The following is a 16,983-nucleotide window of genomic DNA, read 5'->3' as shown; positions in this document are numbered from 1 at the left end:
CTGAGCTGGAGAGTTCACCGGCTGCTGTCCTTCTCATAAATTAATTGAGGTCGCTTGGTGAGCAGCAAATCCTGGAAGGAGCGTATCTGTCAAGACTGCAGATTGCTTTTTTTTCCCTCTGAGTTTGCAAAAAGTCACAACTTACAATACCTTCATTATATTAATAAGAATAGCTTTCCAGTTGGAAAGAAATGTGTTTTATTCCATGAGGCCCTAGATATATAGAAAAAGCAATTTCCTTTCACAGCCAAGTCACAACAATTCCCATCCTCACACAAAAATGTCATTTCACGTCTCTCATTGTCACCTTTTTCTGACAAACATATATTCTTTCAGCTTCATGTGTACTGAAGAATTGTGACATTTAATGGCCAAGTAAGGTTAATCATAGGTGAGTGCATATACCAGATGGATATTGCTAGGAAAGAGGTATCCTCCGGCTTCAGAGAAATTGAATGATCTGGATATGTGATCTGATGTCTCACACAATTTTGCAAACATGGGGAGCTAATATTTCAGTTCCATCTTGGGAGGCTGAAAATCCACCTCAAAATGTTACAATACCCAAGGACTGTGACCTAAAAGATGAGGAAGTAAAGAGATGCATATCACACCGTCAAGTCCTCGTGGGCTGCTGCTTCTCTTCCTGACTTTCACCACCACTGTGCACTTTCTGGCAAGTGTAGAACAGCTTCTGGGGTAGCTTTAATTTATTAGTTTCTGTCACAATCCTGAACATTATGTGCACTGACCTTGTTCTTGGATACGTGGATGCAAATAGGCAGTTTTCTCAGGGCAAAGTGCTCTATTAGCATTCATTAATGCTAATGTTACTCCTGGATATAACATAAAACTCTTAATGCCAAGTTATTTGCTGAGGAGCAATATAAAAATTGCTACTCCACAGCGAGTCTAAGCCACCTGCTGATCCAAATCAGCAAGGAGATAATGAAGTGTATGTCTGTTTCCTTTCATTACATAGTGACTCTCCGAAAAGAACTGCAGTTCCAAAGCTGTCTCCTGAGGCTTTATGAGAGGCCTGAGACAAATGAGTTTCCTCCCTGTCTTCCGGCAGGCCAGAATTGTTTGATCTCACTATCCAGTTCTCAGAATGGCTAGTTTAAATTTTTTTTACTTCTGTATTATTTGAATCCTTTTTTCCACTGCTTCCTTACAAAACAGCCACATTCAAATAAAAGCTCTTGTTTTCTTTTGCCCGTGGCTTCTTTCTGGTCGATCTGAATACTTTCTCTATAACTGCCAGGGAAATGCCCTTTTCTGTAAATTACTCTGAACCCTCTGTTCTAGTCAAGTGTGGATCAAGTTATTATCACAGGCACATAAGCAAGATGAAGCCACTGGTTTTAGAACTTGGCAATGGACGTCTTTCTTTCTTTAGAGTATGTAAAACTTAGTTTGATTCTTCCTCCAACTAGCACTGACCTAAGGGCCAGAAATAAAGAAGAAGGAACTCAAACCAAACTTGTATTTCCTGTGTTTTGTTGTTTATATTTTAAGTCTTATGAGATCAAGTCATTATACTTAGTGCATCGTGTTAAGTTCACGGACAGAGACACGGACAGGTAAGAGAGAATTTTGCTACTGAATGGAAATTTCAACCTGGATCTTCTCAAACACTCAAACCACTAGAGTAGTTGTTCCAAAGGTGCTTTTTTCAAAATGAAACTGGACTAAGAAAGTTTTTCTCTTGGATGAGAAACAAAACGTCTTCAAAGAAAAACAAGAAAGTCCAGTTGCCTCTCGAAAAAAGCACCTTTGGGATAACCATGACCTTGATGACTGAGAATCTCCATACATACTAGAGTAGTTATTTTGAACGAATAAATTTGCTTTGGAATTTCAGAAAGAGGACTTTTGCTTCTATAATTTTTGGCTTAGCAGTCACCAAAACCAAGATATATTACATTTCTTCATAAGGTGCAGCAAACAATACCCCCCTTTTGTCCAAGGTGCATTGCTGCATAAACCCCATTTCTATATACTTTCCCCCAATATGAACTTCTTACTTTTCAACTTATTAAAGGACAAGGAAACCTGACATTTCTATATCCCTGCATCTCTACCCAAGGGTTATCAGTTAGAGAAGCATGTCTCAGCCTTGGCAATTTTAAGATAGGTGGGGACTTCAACTTGCAGAATATTGGAAAAATCTGAGGTCAACAGGCTTTTTTTAGTTGGGATATCTCCATCCTGGCAAAATTAGCTTGTTATCTAGGATTGTTTTTTTAAATTAAGTTTTCTCCTTTCCTGTTTTCTGCTATGAATTCTGAGAGGGTCACCTTATCCGCTCTGGTAGGAGATGTATGCTCCAAGTACTGTTGGCAAAGGCGCCCCTGCTGGCAAGGCCTAGGAGGAGCACCCTTTCTGCCATGGTGCTTGAGATTAGGTAAGCCCTGATCCTACTGGTCCTGAAAATTTTGATTTGTGCCTGGGCTATTGCTTCACTTTGTTGAGGGTCATAATGCTTGAATGCTATGTGTTTTTATTTTTCTATTGTGTATTTTATCTGCTTTACCTATTTTATTACAAACCACCTAGAGTCACATATGTGAAATTGGTAGCTATATTACTCAGGTGAATAAATACTAATACACACATACACCAGAATATCTTTGTATGTTCAGTGACTTGCAAAAACCATAGAATATTGAGTGTCAGTGGAAAAATAAATACAAGAGAAGAAGAGGAAATCAGGATTCCACTGACTTACTATATTCCCATACTGACATGGCTGACTGGCTGTAACATAGTTTGAACAGAAGTATTCCTATTGGGTTGGGCTATCTTACAACGTTACATTTCTTCTTCTTGTAGATTTCTTGGAATATTTAATTCCTAACACTAACATAAAAAATGAATGGTAAAGTACTACAGGTGGATACCAATTTATGGAGGGCTGCTGTAATTTATCATACTCCTTGTGGTTTGATATTGCATAGTATTGGTTTCAGTTAGTTTGTAGAATTACATAAGTTTGTAGAACAGTAGTCCTGGACTCAACTATATGAATAGCTACATATATAGCAAAAGGTGTAAATTATTCATTTGGGAGGTGTTTTGAAAATTCTAAAGCTTACTGTATGTGAACAACTTATATTATTGCTATTACATAGAAGAACACAGAGTATGCTAATAACTCTGTTGTTTCCTATTTAATGCCTTCTGTCACTATGAAATAGTGGAGTATAGCAGCTATGTGTGATGTGAACAATGTTGCCAAGCTACTGCTAAATACAAGTGACAGAATTCCTTAAGTTAACAGTACATTGGAGTTAGCCATTTGATTTAGACTTCTGCTTATTTTAATTGTTTTCAAAACACTAACAAGCTCTGATAAGATTCAACCCCAGCTGTGATGCTTTGTAGCTTCACATCATGATGCTGCATTTTCTCACCATGACTCTGCATCATCATGCCATGAAAGTAATTACAATACTATTTATTTATTTTATTGCAAGCACTAGTATTATTCCCAGTACAATATTTAACAGTTTGAACAGTGCTCATGTTTTTAAACGCAGATCATCATGTCTTCAGAGTGAGCATCAAATAAACATGATAGAGCAAAGAAATTTTATTCAGGAGCCATGTGGTTGCTGAGTTTGAAACAGTTTTTACTGACCTTGTTGATTTGAATTTATATTGCTTTGGGTTTTCATTATGCTGTTTGAATATGTGCTTATGTATTTTACTTTATCACATTTGTAAGTCACTGTAAGACTCCTTTGGATTAGTCAGCATGATATTAAATATTAGAAATACAAATGTAAATACTGTTTTACTTGCAATGAATTTAGCACAGCAGCCAAATTGTTGCCAAATATGCCTAAAAAGCTGAGTGCATGTTTTCTGCAGTTTTCATAACTGAAATATGAAATGTAAACAAACATAATATGGTATCTAAATCAAGGCACAAACATATTTTCAGTAATATTAGCAGTTAGGCTTAGCACAATTGCTAGTAAATATACAGTAGAAAGAACATTAAATCTTTATTAAAGGATGTTAGGTATCTGAACCAATGAGAAGGGTATTAAATAAAATCTTCCTTAGTAAAAGGCATTTGGCTGGATGCAGCTAAAAAATTTCAGATCTACATTTCTAAACTTATTTAACTAACAATTACGTCATAGAAGAATAAAACTGAATCCATTTCTTTAGTAAAACTAAATAATAATAATAATAATAATAATAATAATAATAATAATAATAATAATAATAACAACAACAACAACAACAACAACAACAACAACAACAACCCCACAGTTGGATTAATGCGTGTTTGGAAAACTTTGGAATCAGCAAAAACATCTGTACATTTTTGAAAGCAAATATGCAAAAATGGAAAACAGTTCTAACAACAAATGGGGAGAACATTGGTGAAATCAACATCAGACCAGAAATCTTCCAAGGGGACTCACTTTCACCACTACTGCTCAACATTGCATTAATTCCATTGACAATAATATTACGAAGCACAAAACTGGGATACCACATCTCAAGCCAGCATGGCAAGATAAACCATCTACTATACATGGATGACTTAAAACTGTATGCAAAAACCCACACTGAACTTGAATCAATACTCAACACAGTTCAACTGTTTAGCAACGACATCAGAATGGACTTTGGTCTTGGAAAATGTGCTATATTATCCACGCAACGAGGAAAAATGGGAAAAATAGAAGGAATAGAACTGGGAAACAGAAGTATTATGAAAGCACTAGCAAAGGATGATGGTTACAAATACCTAGGCATATTGGAAGCAGATAACATCTTGAATGGAAAAGTCAAAGAGTCAACACAAAAGGAATACATCAGAAGAGTCCGCAAAATACATTATTAAAATAATAGAAACAAAGGCAGAATATAAGGAAAAACGGCTGGATGATAGATTAAATAGATGGAAAACCAAAGCTTTGCATGGACAACATTTGAAAAACATTGAAGGAAAATGTGATAACAACTTGACATGGGCATGGCTTAAGATGGGAACCATCAAGAAAGAAACGGAAGGCTTAATACTGGCTGCTCAAGAACAAGCACTACAAACCAATGCCATGAAAGCGAAGATACAAAAATCTACTGACAATCCAAATTGCCGACTTTGCAACAACAAAGTTGAAACTGTTTCACATTTAATATGTGAGTGCAGCAAAATCGCGCAAACTGATTACAAAGCTAGACATGACCGAGTTGCTAAACTAATCCACTGGGCATTGTGTAAAACATACGACTTGCCTGTGTCCAAAAAGTCATGGGAACATAGGGTGGAAAAAGTTGTCGAGAATGAGAGGGTGAAGATCTTGTGGGACTTCCGAATACAGACAGATCGCCATTTGGAACACAACACGCCAGATATCACAGTTGTAGAGAACCGAAGCGTACCAGGAGATGCCAGAGTCAAAGAAAAAGAACTGGAAAAAATTACAAAATACCGTGACCTGGCCATCGAAACTGCGCGAATATGGATGAAACGCGTAACAGTGATACCCATTGTCATTGGGGCACTGGGAACTATGTCCAAAAACTTTGCAAAATACATCAAGAAATTGCAGCTTCCTGCAATTATTCCAGCAAAGCTACAAAAAACTGCACTACTCGGAACATCTTACATTTTAAGGAGATACCTGGCTGATACCTAGGATGCTGGCAGCAGCCCATGTCAACCATTAGTCAATTTGAGTGTTCAGTTGACTGAGTTTCATGTTTTATGAATAAAAGTTTAATAATATGGAGGTCTTCTAGTCCAACCTCCTGCTCAGGCAGGAAACACTATACCTTGTCAGACAAATGGCTCTTCCAGTCTCTTCTTAAAAACTTCCACTGTTGGAGAATTCACAAGTTCTGGAGGCAGGTTGTCCCAATGATTAGTTGCTCCAACTGTCAGAAAATTTCTCCTTAGTTCTAGGTTGCTTCTTTCCTTGATTAGTTTACATCCATTGCTTCTTGTTCTGTTTTGGAGAATAGCTTGACTCCCTCTTCTTTGTGGCAACCCCTGAGATATTGGAACACTGCTATCAGGTCACCCCTAGTCCTTCTTTTCATTAAACTAGACCACAGGCCTGCAACCCGCGGCTCGGAAGCCGCATGCGGCTCTTTCAGCCGTTTCCTGTGGCTCCCAGTCCTCTGCCATGTGCAGTCCAAAAAAAAACCAGTGGGACTAAAAAAGTTCAACCAATCAATTCAAATATGCAGGGTAGGTGCATATCTTGCCTTGGCTCCACTCTTCAGTCAAACCCTGTTCTGCGCATGTGCACACATTTTTTGCGGCTCCCAGTTTTTTCTTTTGTGAGGGAACTGGTTCTGAGTGGCTCTTTCACTGTTTCAGGTTGCTGACCCCTGAACTAGACATACCCAATTCCAGCAACCATTCCTTATATGTTTTAGCCTCCAGGCCCTAATCATCTTTGTTGCTCTTCTCTGTACTCTTTCTAGAATCCCAACATCTTTTTTACATTGTGGTGACCAAAACTGGATGTAGTATTCCAAGTGTAGCCTTACCAAGGCATTATAAAGTGGTATTAACACTTCACATGATCTTGATTGTATCCCTCTGTTAATGCAGCCTAGCACTGTGTTGGCTTTTTGGGCAGCTGCAGCACACTTCTGGTTCATATTTAAGTGATTGTCTACTAGGACTCCAAGATCCCTCTCACAGTTATTACTGTTGAGCAAGGTACCAGCTATACTGTACCTGTGCATTTGGTTTTTCTTGCGTAAATGTAGAACCTTACTTTTTTCACCATTGAATTTCATTTTGTTAGATAGCGCCTAATGTTCAAGTCTGTCAAGATCCTTCTGTTTCTTAAGCCTATCTTCTGGAGTGTTGGCTATTCCTACCTGCTTCATGTTGTCTGCAAATTTGATGATTTCCCCATCTCTTCCCTCCTCCAAATCATTGATGAAAATGTTGAAGAGCACCAGGCTCAGAACAGAGCCCCACTGCACACTTCCCTCCATGTAGATGCAGTTCCATTGAGGATCACACACTGAGTACGGCCAGTCAGCCAGCTATGAATCCATCTGGTGGTGATGCTGTCTAACCCACATTTTTCTATCTTATCAAGTAGTAGGTTGTGGACTACTTTATCAAATGCCTCACTGAATTTCAAGTAAATTATATCCACACCATTCCTCTAATTTTGTCACCTGGTCAAAGAATTCAATAAGATTTGTTTGCCATGATCTGTTTTTGACAAAACCATGTTGGCTTTTGGTAATGACTTTGTTTGTCCCTAGGTGTTTGCTGATTCATTGCTTGATTATCTTTTCCAGAATCTTCCCAGGTATTTGAACACATAATATTAGTGGGTCTATTATAATTAGTTAACATCATAAAGTTTATTTGCTAGAGATGTGACATTAGACTCATTGAAGAAAAGCTTCAAAATAATCATGGAAAAAATGAAACTACATAGAAAGACACAGAGCTAATAATTATAGTGCCAGTGGAGCTTAGGACTGCCCCCGACCTCCGTTCATTCCGCCGGGACCTGAAGACCTGGCTCTTCGAGCTCTCTGGCCCAGGCTGAGAATTTTAATTTTAGTTTTAATTTTAATTTTAACTGGGGTTTTACTTATGCAGGGACGAATATAATTTTTTAATTTGTTTTTAACTTTTGTATTTTTGTTTTTAATCACCCTGTAAAGCGCCCTGAGTCCTTCGGGAAAGGGCGGTATATAAATGTAATAAAATAAATAAATAGTTAATAAATTAAAATGTATGGATTTAAATATGGAATCAAAAGAAGCTGGATGATCAGACAGAATATATTGTATGAAATAAAAGTTTAAAATACTTAAGGTTTTTTATTCTTTCATATCACCAAATTATTAAAATTAATTTCAACCCTTTTATAAATCAAATCCTTAAAAAAATCAAGTATACATAAATAACAATCTATGAAAGATTTTGCCATAAATATTAAATTATTACCCAAATATTTTTAAACTCTTCCTGTGCATGTTTCCATATAATAATTGGCAAGCAGGTAAAATATTGTAAATACTAGATTAAATAAGAAAGCTATATATTGTATAGGAATTCAGAAAATTGAAAGGTGTCCCAAATATTATATTCTACAATGAAGAATCCTGTTGAAATTCGTTATATTAATAAATGATGATAAAGAGAAAAAAAATAAATATGGAGTTAAAATAAGGCACAACCACTTATGTGACCTTCCTTTTCAAATAACCCTAACCCAATTATGTAATGCCATATAACCATAATATATCCTTAAACTGTTGCTGAAGATTCAAGGAAAAACCATTCACTTACATTTACAATAGAATGACCCAAATAATAGCAAACATCTTTACTTCAGGTGCATTACTGGAGCTTCAACAGGGGCTTAGGAGTTTCAGAGTGTGTCCCAGACTCCTGTGCTAATAACATTATCTAATGGGAATAATAGTTCACCCAATAACTAAGCTCAGACAATGGAACATTGTAACATTGCACAAATGTTAAAAACTTTGTAGGTGTTTCTTTCCAACTAGTTGTCAATGCAAATATAGCTTTATGATTTCATTTACAGGTTCTAAACACTGAGGCTAAGGAATTGCATTCTGTTAAGCATAATATCTTACATTAGATTATGAATCAGAGGGTTTGGGCTTCAGCTGAAACATTGGCCGAACAATTAAAAGTATTAACACTGAAAACAATGCAGCAGATAAATATTAGGAAGAGTGGTATGTAAAGGTTTCTGCAGGATCCAGGATGTTGTTGTAATGCAAAGTGTGTTCTTCTTGTAAAAGGTAAAGGTAAAGGTTCCCCCGCACATGCGTGCTAGTCGTTTCCGACTCTAGGGGCCGGTGCTCATCTCCGTTTCAAAGCCAAAGAGCCAGCGCTTGTCCGAAGACGTCTCTGTGGTCATGTGGCCGGCATGACTAGACGCCAAAGGCGCACAGAACACTGTTACCTTCCCACCGGAGTGGTCCCTATTTTTCTACTTGCATTTTTACGTGCTTTCGAACTGCTAGGTTGGCAGAAGCTGGGACGAGTAACAGGCGCTCACTCTGTTACGCGGCACTCGGGATTCGACCCGCCAAACTGCCGACCTTCTGATCAACAAGCTCAGAGTCCTAACCCACTGAGCCACCGCGTCCCTTATGAGCCACCGCGTCCCTTGTTCTTCTTGTACACATATCTAAAACATACAGAGCTTGTAATAGCATCAGTGCAACATTGCTTTCATTGACCTTCCCAATGGAAGCACATTATAGAGTTTTATATATTGGGTGATTTGATAGAACCATGCAGGTTTACCACCAAACATTTCAACTTTCTTGAAATGATGGAAAGCCCAAATTGTAAGAATCAGCCAACCATGTAATGTCTTTGTTGCTCATTTGTTCTTCATTTAGTTTGTAAAGTCATGTTTCCAATAAAGAAATGAGCATATTGTGCTCTTATATGCATTGTTGTTGTTGTTGTTGTTGTTGTTGTTGTTGTTGTTATCTGCAAAGTCATGTCCGACCCATTGCAACCCTATGGACAACGTTCCTCCAGGCCTTCCTGTCCTCTACCATCTTCTGGAGCCCATTTAAGCTCACACCTACTGCTTCAGTGACTCCATCCAGCCACCTCATTCTCTGTTGTCCCCTTCTTCTCTTGTCCTCAATCTTTCCAAGCATTAGGCTCTTCTCCAGTGAGTCCTTCCTTCTCATTAGGTGGCCAAAGTATTTGAGCTTCCACTTCAGGATCTGGCCTTCTAAAGAGCAGTCAGGGTTGATCTCCTCTAGGACTGACCGGTTTGATCGCCTTGCAGTCCAAGGGACTCGCAGGAGTCTTCTCCAGCACCATAATTCAAAGGCCTCAATTCTTTGGCCTTCAGCCTTTTTTATGGTCCAACTTTCACTGCCATACATTGCAACTGGGAAGACCATAGCCTTGACTATATGCACTTTTGTTGACAGGGTGTTGTCTCTGCTTTTTAGTGTGCTGTCTAGATTTGTCATGGCTTTCCTCCCCAGGAGCAAGCGTCTTTTAATTTCTTGGCTACAGTCCCCATCTGCAGTGATCTTGGAGCCCAGGAAAATAAAATCTGTCACTACCTCCATTTCTTCCCCATCTATTTGCCAGGAATTGAGAGGGCCAGATGCCATGATCTTGGTTTTCTTAATGTTAAGTTTCAACCCAAGTTTTGCACTCTCCTTCTTCACCCACAACAAGAGGCTCTTTAGTTCTTCTTCACTTTCTGCCATTAGAGTGGTATCATCTGCATACAGGATTACTTACGGGAGCACCTGCTGCCGGCGTCAACTTCCCTTCGTCCAGTGCACTCCCACAGAGAGGGCCTCCTCAGGGTGCTGTCAGTCAGAGAGTGTTGGCTGGCAGCCCCCAAGGGGAGGGCGTTCTCTGTGGGCGCACCAGACCTTTGGAATCATTTACCGGTTGAGCTCCGGACGGCTCCTGACCTTCGCTCCTTCCGCCGTCACTTGAAAACTTACCTATTTGAACAAGCTGGCCTGGTGTGATGGGATTGGGGTATTTTAATTTTAATTGTAATTTTAATTAATTTTATTGCAATTGGGCTTTTCTATTTAATTCTTATCTTAACTTTTGTATATTGTATTTTTATTGCATTTTATTGCCCTGTACACCACCCTGAGTCCTTCGGGAGAAGGGCGGTATAGAAAATAAATAAATAAATAAATAAATAAATAAATAAATAAATAAATAAATAAATAAATAAATAAATAAATAAATAAATAAATAAATAAATAAATAAATAAATAAATATCTTAGGTTGTTGATATTTCTTCTGGCAATCTTAATTCCAACTTTCGATTCATCTAGCCCTGCCTTTCTCATGATATGCTCTGCATATAAGTTAAATAGGCAGGGCGACAGTATAAAGCCTTGCCGGACTCCTTTCCCAATTTTGAACCAATCAGTGGTTCCCTGTCCAGTTCTCACTGTTTCTTGTTGGCCCACATATAGGTTTCTCAAGAGACAAATAAGATGGTCTGGTACGTCCATCTTTAAGAACTTGCCACAGTTTGTTATGATCCACACAATCAAAGGCTTTAGCATAGTCAATGAAGCAGAAGTAGTTGTTTTTCTGGAACTCTCTAGCTTTCTCCATGATCCAGTGTATGTTGGCAATTTGATCTCTAGTTCCTCTGCCTCTTCGAAATCCTGCCTGTACTTCTGGTAGTTCTCAGTCCACATACTGCTGGAGTCTAGCTTGTAGGATTTTAAGCATAACTTTACTAGCATGAGAAATGAGTGCAATGGTGCGATAGTTTGAACATTCTTTGGCATTGCCTTTCTTTGGAATTGGAATGTAAACTGATCTTTTCCAATCCTGTGACCACTCTTGAGTTTTCCAAATTTGCTGGCAAACTGAGTGTAACACTTTTACTGCATCGTCTTTTAAGATTTTGAATAGCTCAGCTGGAATACTGTCACCTCCACTAGCTTTGTTGTTGCTCAGCTTTCCTAAGGCCCACTTCACTTCACATTCTTGGATGTCTGGCTCGAGGTCAGTGACCACCTCATTGTGATTATCTGGGACGTTAAGCTCATTCTTGTATAGTTCTTCTGTGTAGTTTTGCCACCTCTTCTTAATCTCTTCTGCCTCTGTTAGGTCCCTGCCATTTTGGTCCTTTATCATGCCCATTTTTGCATGAAACGTTCCCTTCATCTCTCCAATTTTCTTGAAAAGATCTCTGGTCCTTCCTATTCTATTGTTTTTTTCTATTTCTTTGCACTGTTCATTTAAGAAGGCATTCTTATCTCTTCTAGCTATTCTCTGGAATTCTGCATTCAACTGGGTGTATCTTTCTTTTTCTCCCTTGCCTTTTGCTTCCCTCCTTTTCTCAGCTATTTGCAAAGCTTCCTCAGACAGCCATTTTGCTTTCTTGCATTTCTTTTTCTTTGGGATGGTTTTGGTTGCTACCTGTTGTACAATGTTGCGAACCTCTGTCAATAGTTCTTCAGCACTCTGTCTATCAGATCTAATTCCTTAAATCTATTTGTCACCTCTACTGTATATTCAACAGGGATATGATGTAATTCATACCTGAGTGGCCTAGTGCTTTTCCCTACTTTCTTCAGTTTAAGCCTAAACTTTGCAATGAGAAGCTCATGGTCTGAGCCACAGTCAGCTCCTGGTCTTGTTTTTACTGACTGTATAGAGCTTCTCCATCTTTGGCTGCAGAGCACATAGTCAATCTGATTTCTGTGTTGACCGTCTGGTGATGTCCATGTGTAGAGCCATTTCTTGGGTTGTTGGAAAAGAGTGTTTGCTATGGACCATTGTATTCTCTTGACAAAATTCTATCAGCCTGTGCCCTGTTTCATTTTGTACTCCAAGGCCAAACTTGCCTGTTATTCCGGTTAACTTTTGGCTTCCTGCTTTAGCATTCCAATCCCCCATGATGATAAGGACATCATTTGTTTGATGTTAGTTCTATAAGGTGCTGTAGGGCTTCATAGAACCGGTCAATTTCATCCTCTTCAGCACTGGTGGTTGGGGCATAGACTTGGACTACTGTGATATTGAATGGTTTGCCTTGGATTTGAACTGAGATCATTCTGTCATTTTGAGGATTGTATCCCAGTATTGCTTTTCCTACTCTTTTATTGACTGTGAAGGCTACTCCATTTCTTCTGAGGGATTCTTGCCCGCAGTAGTATACCTGATGGTCATCTGAATTAAATTCGCCCATTCCTGTCCATTTTAGTTCACTGCTTCCTAAGATGTTGATGCTCAGTCTTGTCATCTCTTGTTTGACCACGTCCAGCTTGCCTTGATTCATGGATCTTACATTCCAGGTTCCTATGGAGAAAAAATATTTACAGCATCAGACTTTCCTTTCACCACCAGACACATCCACAGCTGAGCGTCCTTTCGGCTTTGGCCCAGTTGCTTCATTCTTTCTGGCGCTACTAGTACTAGCCCTCTGCTCTTCCCCAGTAGCATATTGGACGCCTTCCGACCTGAGGGGCTCATCTTCCAGCATCATATCATTTTGCCTTTTGGTCCTGTCCATAGGGTTTTCATGGCAAAGATACTGGAGTGGGTTGCCATTTCCTTTTCCAGTGGATCACGTTTTGTCAGAACTCTCTGCTATGACCTTTCCGTCTTGGGTGGCCCTGCACGGCATAGCTCATAGCTTCATTGAATTACGCAAGCCCCTTCGCCACAAGGCAGTAATCCATGAAGGATTATATGCATTACATGATAGTAATAGTCATCAATATAATAATCCAAGACAATGATAAAAAGGTAATAAATGGGAGAATTTATACTGTAGAAGTTATTATACTTTGAAAATTATAATGTGTTTAAAAGATTTGGCAAAATTACCAATAAAGGTAAATACAAATAATTTTTAAAGTGTTATATACTTTTCTTAATTGATAAGAAGTAATCCATATTATTATGTCAACTTTTTCAGAGATGACAGCAAACTTATTTATAGAAACACCTGTATGTCAGGGAATCTTAATAAGGTAAGAGAAGGTAAGAGAAAAGGAGGCTGACCCTCTTGTATGTAGTGCTGTCTACATTACAAGGTTGTCAAGTTATGCTAAAAAATTCAGTGCGGTGGCCATGATGGTTTAATCAAAGCTCTGCTTGTTTTTATGTTTCCCACAGGAAACTATCACCACCATCTAGCTCACTATAATGAAGCAGCACAGATGATCTAAGGGAGAAAAAGAACTAGAAGAACTAAATTTTAACTACAAGAACTAAACTCACTGGGATACTCCTACTTTTCCAGTGGATTCCTTCTCAATTGCATGCTGGTATAGGTAGTCCTCAACTTAAAACAGTTCATTTAGTGACTGTTCAAAGTTATAACGGCACTGAAAAAATGTGATTCATGACCGTTTTTTATAGTTATGACCTTTGCAGTATCCTCTTGATCATGTGATCAAAATTCAACTGATTTATATTTAGGACTGTTGCTTTCTCCCAAGGTCACATGAGCAACTTTTGTGACCTTCTCACAAGCAAAGTCAATGATGAAGCTAGGTTTATTTAACAACCGGGTTACTAACTTATCAACTGCAGTGATTCACTTAACAACTGTGGCAAGAAAAGTGCAAAACTCACTTAACAACAGAAACTTTGGGCTCAGTTGTAAGTTGAGGACTACCTGTATTATTCTTATAAAAAGTGTTGGATGTTGACTTGCTACAACAGGCAAGTCTTATATTCTGTTTAAACAATGCCTTGGGCATCAGTAAACACAGATTAATTATATTCCAATTTTTGGGATGACAGTTAACATGTGCACTTATGCTCTGCAGATTCAAAGCACATTAACAGACCACCTCAAAAAGATATCAGAGTACTTGTTTTAATTTAAATAGTCTGTACCCTTCTCTTCAGAGTAATGGCTCCTAAGTGATGCCAAAAAAGTATTTGGGGGATACTGCCAAATTAGCTAATAGACCTATGGTTGTGCTTTCCAATACTGACACTATTTGATATTTATAGAAAGCCAAGGAAGGGGGCTTTGCTTCTTACTATAATGAGCAAAGCTTAAGAGGGAATGATTAAAAAAAGTTATAGCATTTATTAAGAAACTACAAAACATAAGAATAAGGATGCTCAATCAAATTGAACAGAATAACTTTTAAATATTTCAGGACATGTTTTAGCTCTTTAACTTATCCTTAATATATTTATTGCTAACATGGTAAGTACGGTATATTCTGGCTACATTGAAATTATTTAGAACTAATTAATTAGCCAGATTTTATACAGATCTCAAATTGGTATTTATACTCTATGAGTTGTATTGTCAGCCTTTGTAAGTGCTATATTTAGGATGCCCACTGGGTATTCCAAATATTATACTGCCTATAGAAATAGGGCTAGTCTTATTGATGTCAGAACTTTGTTCTACCATTTATATTTTTGGCTCAGACTATTTCCCCCCATAAATCCAGTTACTATCTCTAGTTAATAATGGTTGACTTTAAATCCTCAAATAATGAGAGCAATTGGGACCAGAATTTCCATTGCTAAGCAATGTGGTCATAAAGCAGACATCATGTGACCATATCACTTTCTAACAGCAATTCCTGCAGTCCCTTTTGCCATCATCAAGTGAAGATCGTGGGTTACTTCCTCACATCTACCTGCTGGCTTCCAACAACCAAGTCAGTGGGGAAACTCGCAGGAAGTTGCAAGACCCAGGAAGCCTACAAGAAGGCCACCAGACAGGTGGCTGCTGACAAATCGGAGTGGGAGTGAGGAGATTCCAAGGAGCCTGGGGAGATCTAGTGCCAATATGGCAGAGCTTTGGGAAGGTGCATGAGGGTATGCAGGTATATGGCAAGACACAATACAGGCACAGGGGGACTGGGGAGGGGTGTCTAGGTGGAGAAGACTTACCCAAACAACTTGTAATCTTCCCTGCCGGCTACTGGTATTTGCTTGTGAGAAACTGGCAGGGAAGGCTGTAAATCATGATCACATGATTGCAAGATGCTGCAATCCTCAAAACAGTGAGGCCTGTTGCCAAGTGCCAAGATTGTGGTCAAAATGACCATAGGACAGTTGGAACTTGGAAAACTGGTAGTAAAGTAAAGTAAAGTAAAGTAAAAACTTGTTCATCACTGTCATAATTTCAATGTATTTTATTTCATTGGGATTAGAGATGAGTACAATAGCTATTAACTAAGGAGCATTGGACCCTGGTTTCCCAGGGTTCCTCAAGATAGGAATGGGCAGAAGTTTGATACAGTTCAGCTATACATTCAACTTTTCTAAAATCTGATTCCAATGCAAACAATAATTGGATTTTGAAATGCTACGATTGAATTATTATACTGTATGGGCAACAAAAGTTATTCATTTATGAATGCACGAAAAAAACACTACTGATTTCTTGTCTGTAATAGTTTATTTTCTTTCTATCAGAACACTTTTGAAAGTAAAGGCAGTCATTGCAAAATGTTGTAAAAATTCATAGAAATGATTTAAATCACAAGTTTTGTTCCTTAGGTAGAGACTTGCCAGAACTGTCTACAAAAGTTGAAAAATTCTGTACCATAGCAAGCAACCCCCAGAAGTCTTACTAATGGGACCCACAGTTCTTACATCGGCTTGTAATATTTTTGTTACTTTTTACTGTTAATGATATTAATATTGCCATTACTACTCTGCATTTGCGGAGCGGCAGAGGTAGAGGACCTGGCTCACATCCTATTTGACTGTTGTCTGTATAAGAGGGTGAGAGACAGGTATCTTGGTCTATATACCAAACGAATGACCCATTGGGATCCCCATATCAAAATAACTTATCTTATGTCCGGTCAGAACTTGAAAATAACATTTAACGTAGCACAGTATTTAAACAAAATGATCCGGTTAAGATCTGCATATGTGGGACTGATTGGGGTAGATTGTAAGGGCGACTCCGAAATATAATGTTATATTTTATCTATATCTTAAATTTGTATTTTATTACTATTTCATCTTAAATTGTATCTTATTTAATTCCATTTTAAATTGTATTTTATCAAATTCCATTTTGGATTGCTTTTACCAAGTTTTGGTGACGGTTTGTTGCTGGAACTTTGCACTTTGATATGGCCCAAGGACTAATCAATAAAGTTGTTGTTGTTGTTGTCATTACTGTTTTAATTTCTTCCTCTTGATTTTTTATACTTGCCTCTTAGTAGCAGAATAAGAATTGTTTTGTTTGCTTTATCTGAGTTCTTATTCTATTACTGTCAAAGTAATAAATAAATTAAAAGTATCAATGTTTGACAAGTTCAGTTGCTCACTCTCTATGTCCATACATTCTTGAAGTAATTTTAATTTGTTTTAATAATCTGCTATAATTTCTACTGCATGTGGTAGAGTATAAATTTAATTAAAAGTTAATTAAAAGAATAGCTACCATATTTCGAACAATTTTCATGCACCAGTAAGTTTAGCATTTTCAAATCAATGTCAGCAGAAATTGGTTTATAGCAGA

General features: G+C 38.0%; 1 protein-coding gene across 1 annotated transcript in view; it reads right to left on the bottom strand.

Moving 5' to 3' along the window:
• DCTD (dCMP deaminase) overlaps positions 1–16,983 on the bottom strand; it is a 264,163-nt gene that overhangs the window by 194,266 nt on the left and 52,914 nt on the right. The gene's annotated exons all lie outside the window — the stretch shown is intronic.

The sequence above is a fragment of the Vipera berus genome (genome assembly GCF_964194415.1).
Source record: "Vipera berus genome assembly, chromosome: 7".
Classification (NCBI taxonomy): Eukaryota; Metazoa; Chordata; class Lepidosauria; order Squamata; family Viperidae; genus Vipera; species Vipera berus.
Note: the sequence above shows the minus strand (reverse complement) of the source record. Positions and strands in the feature narration are given on the sequence as shown.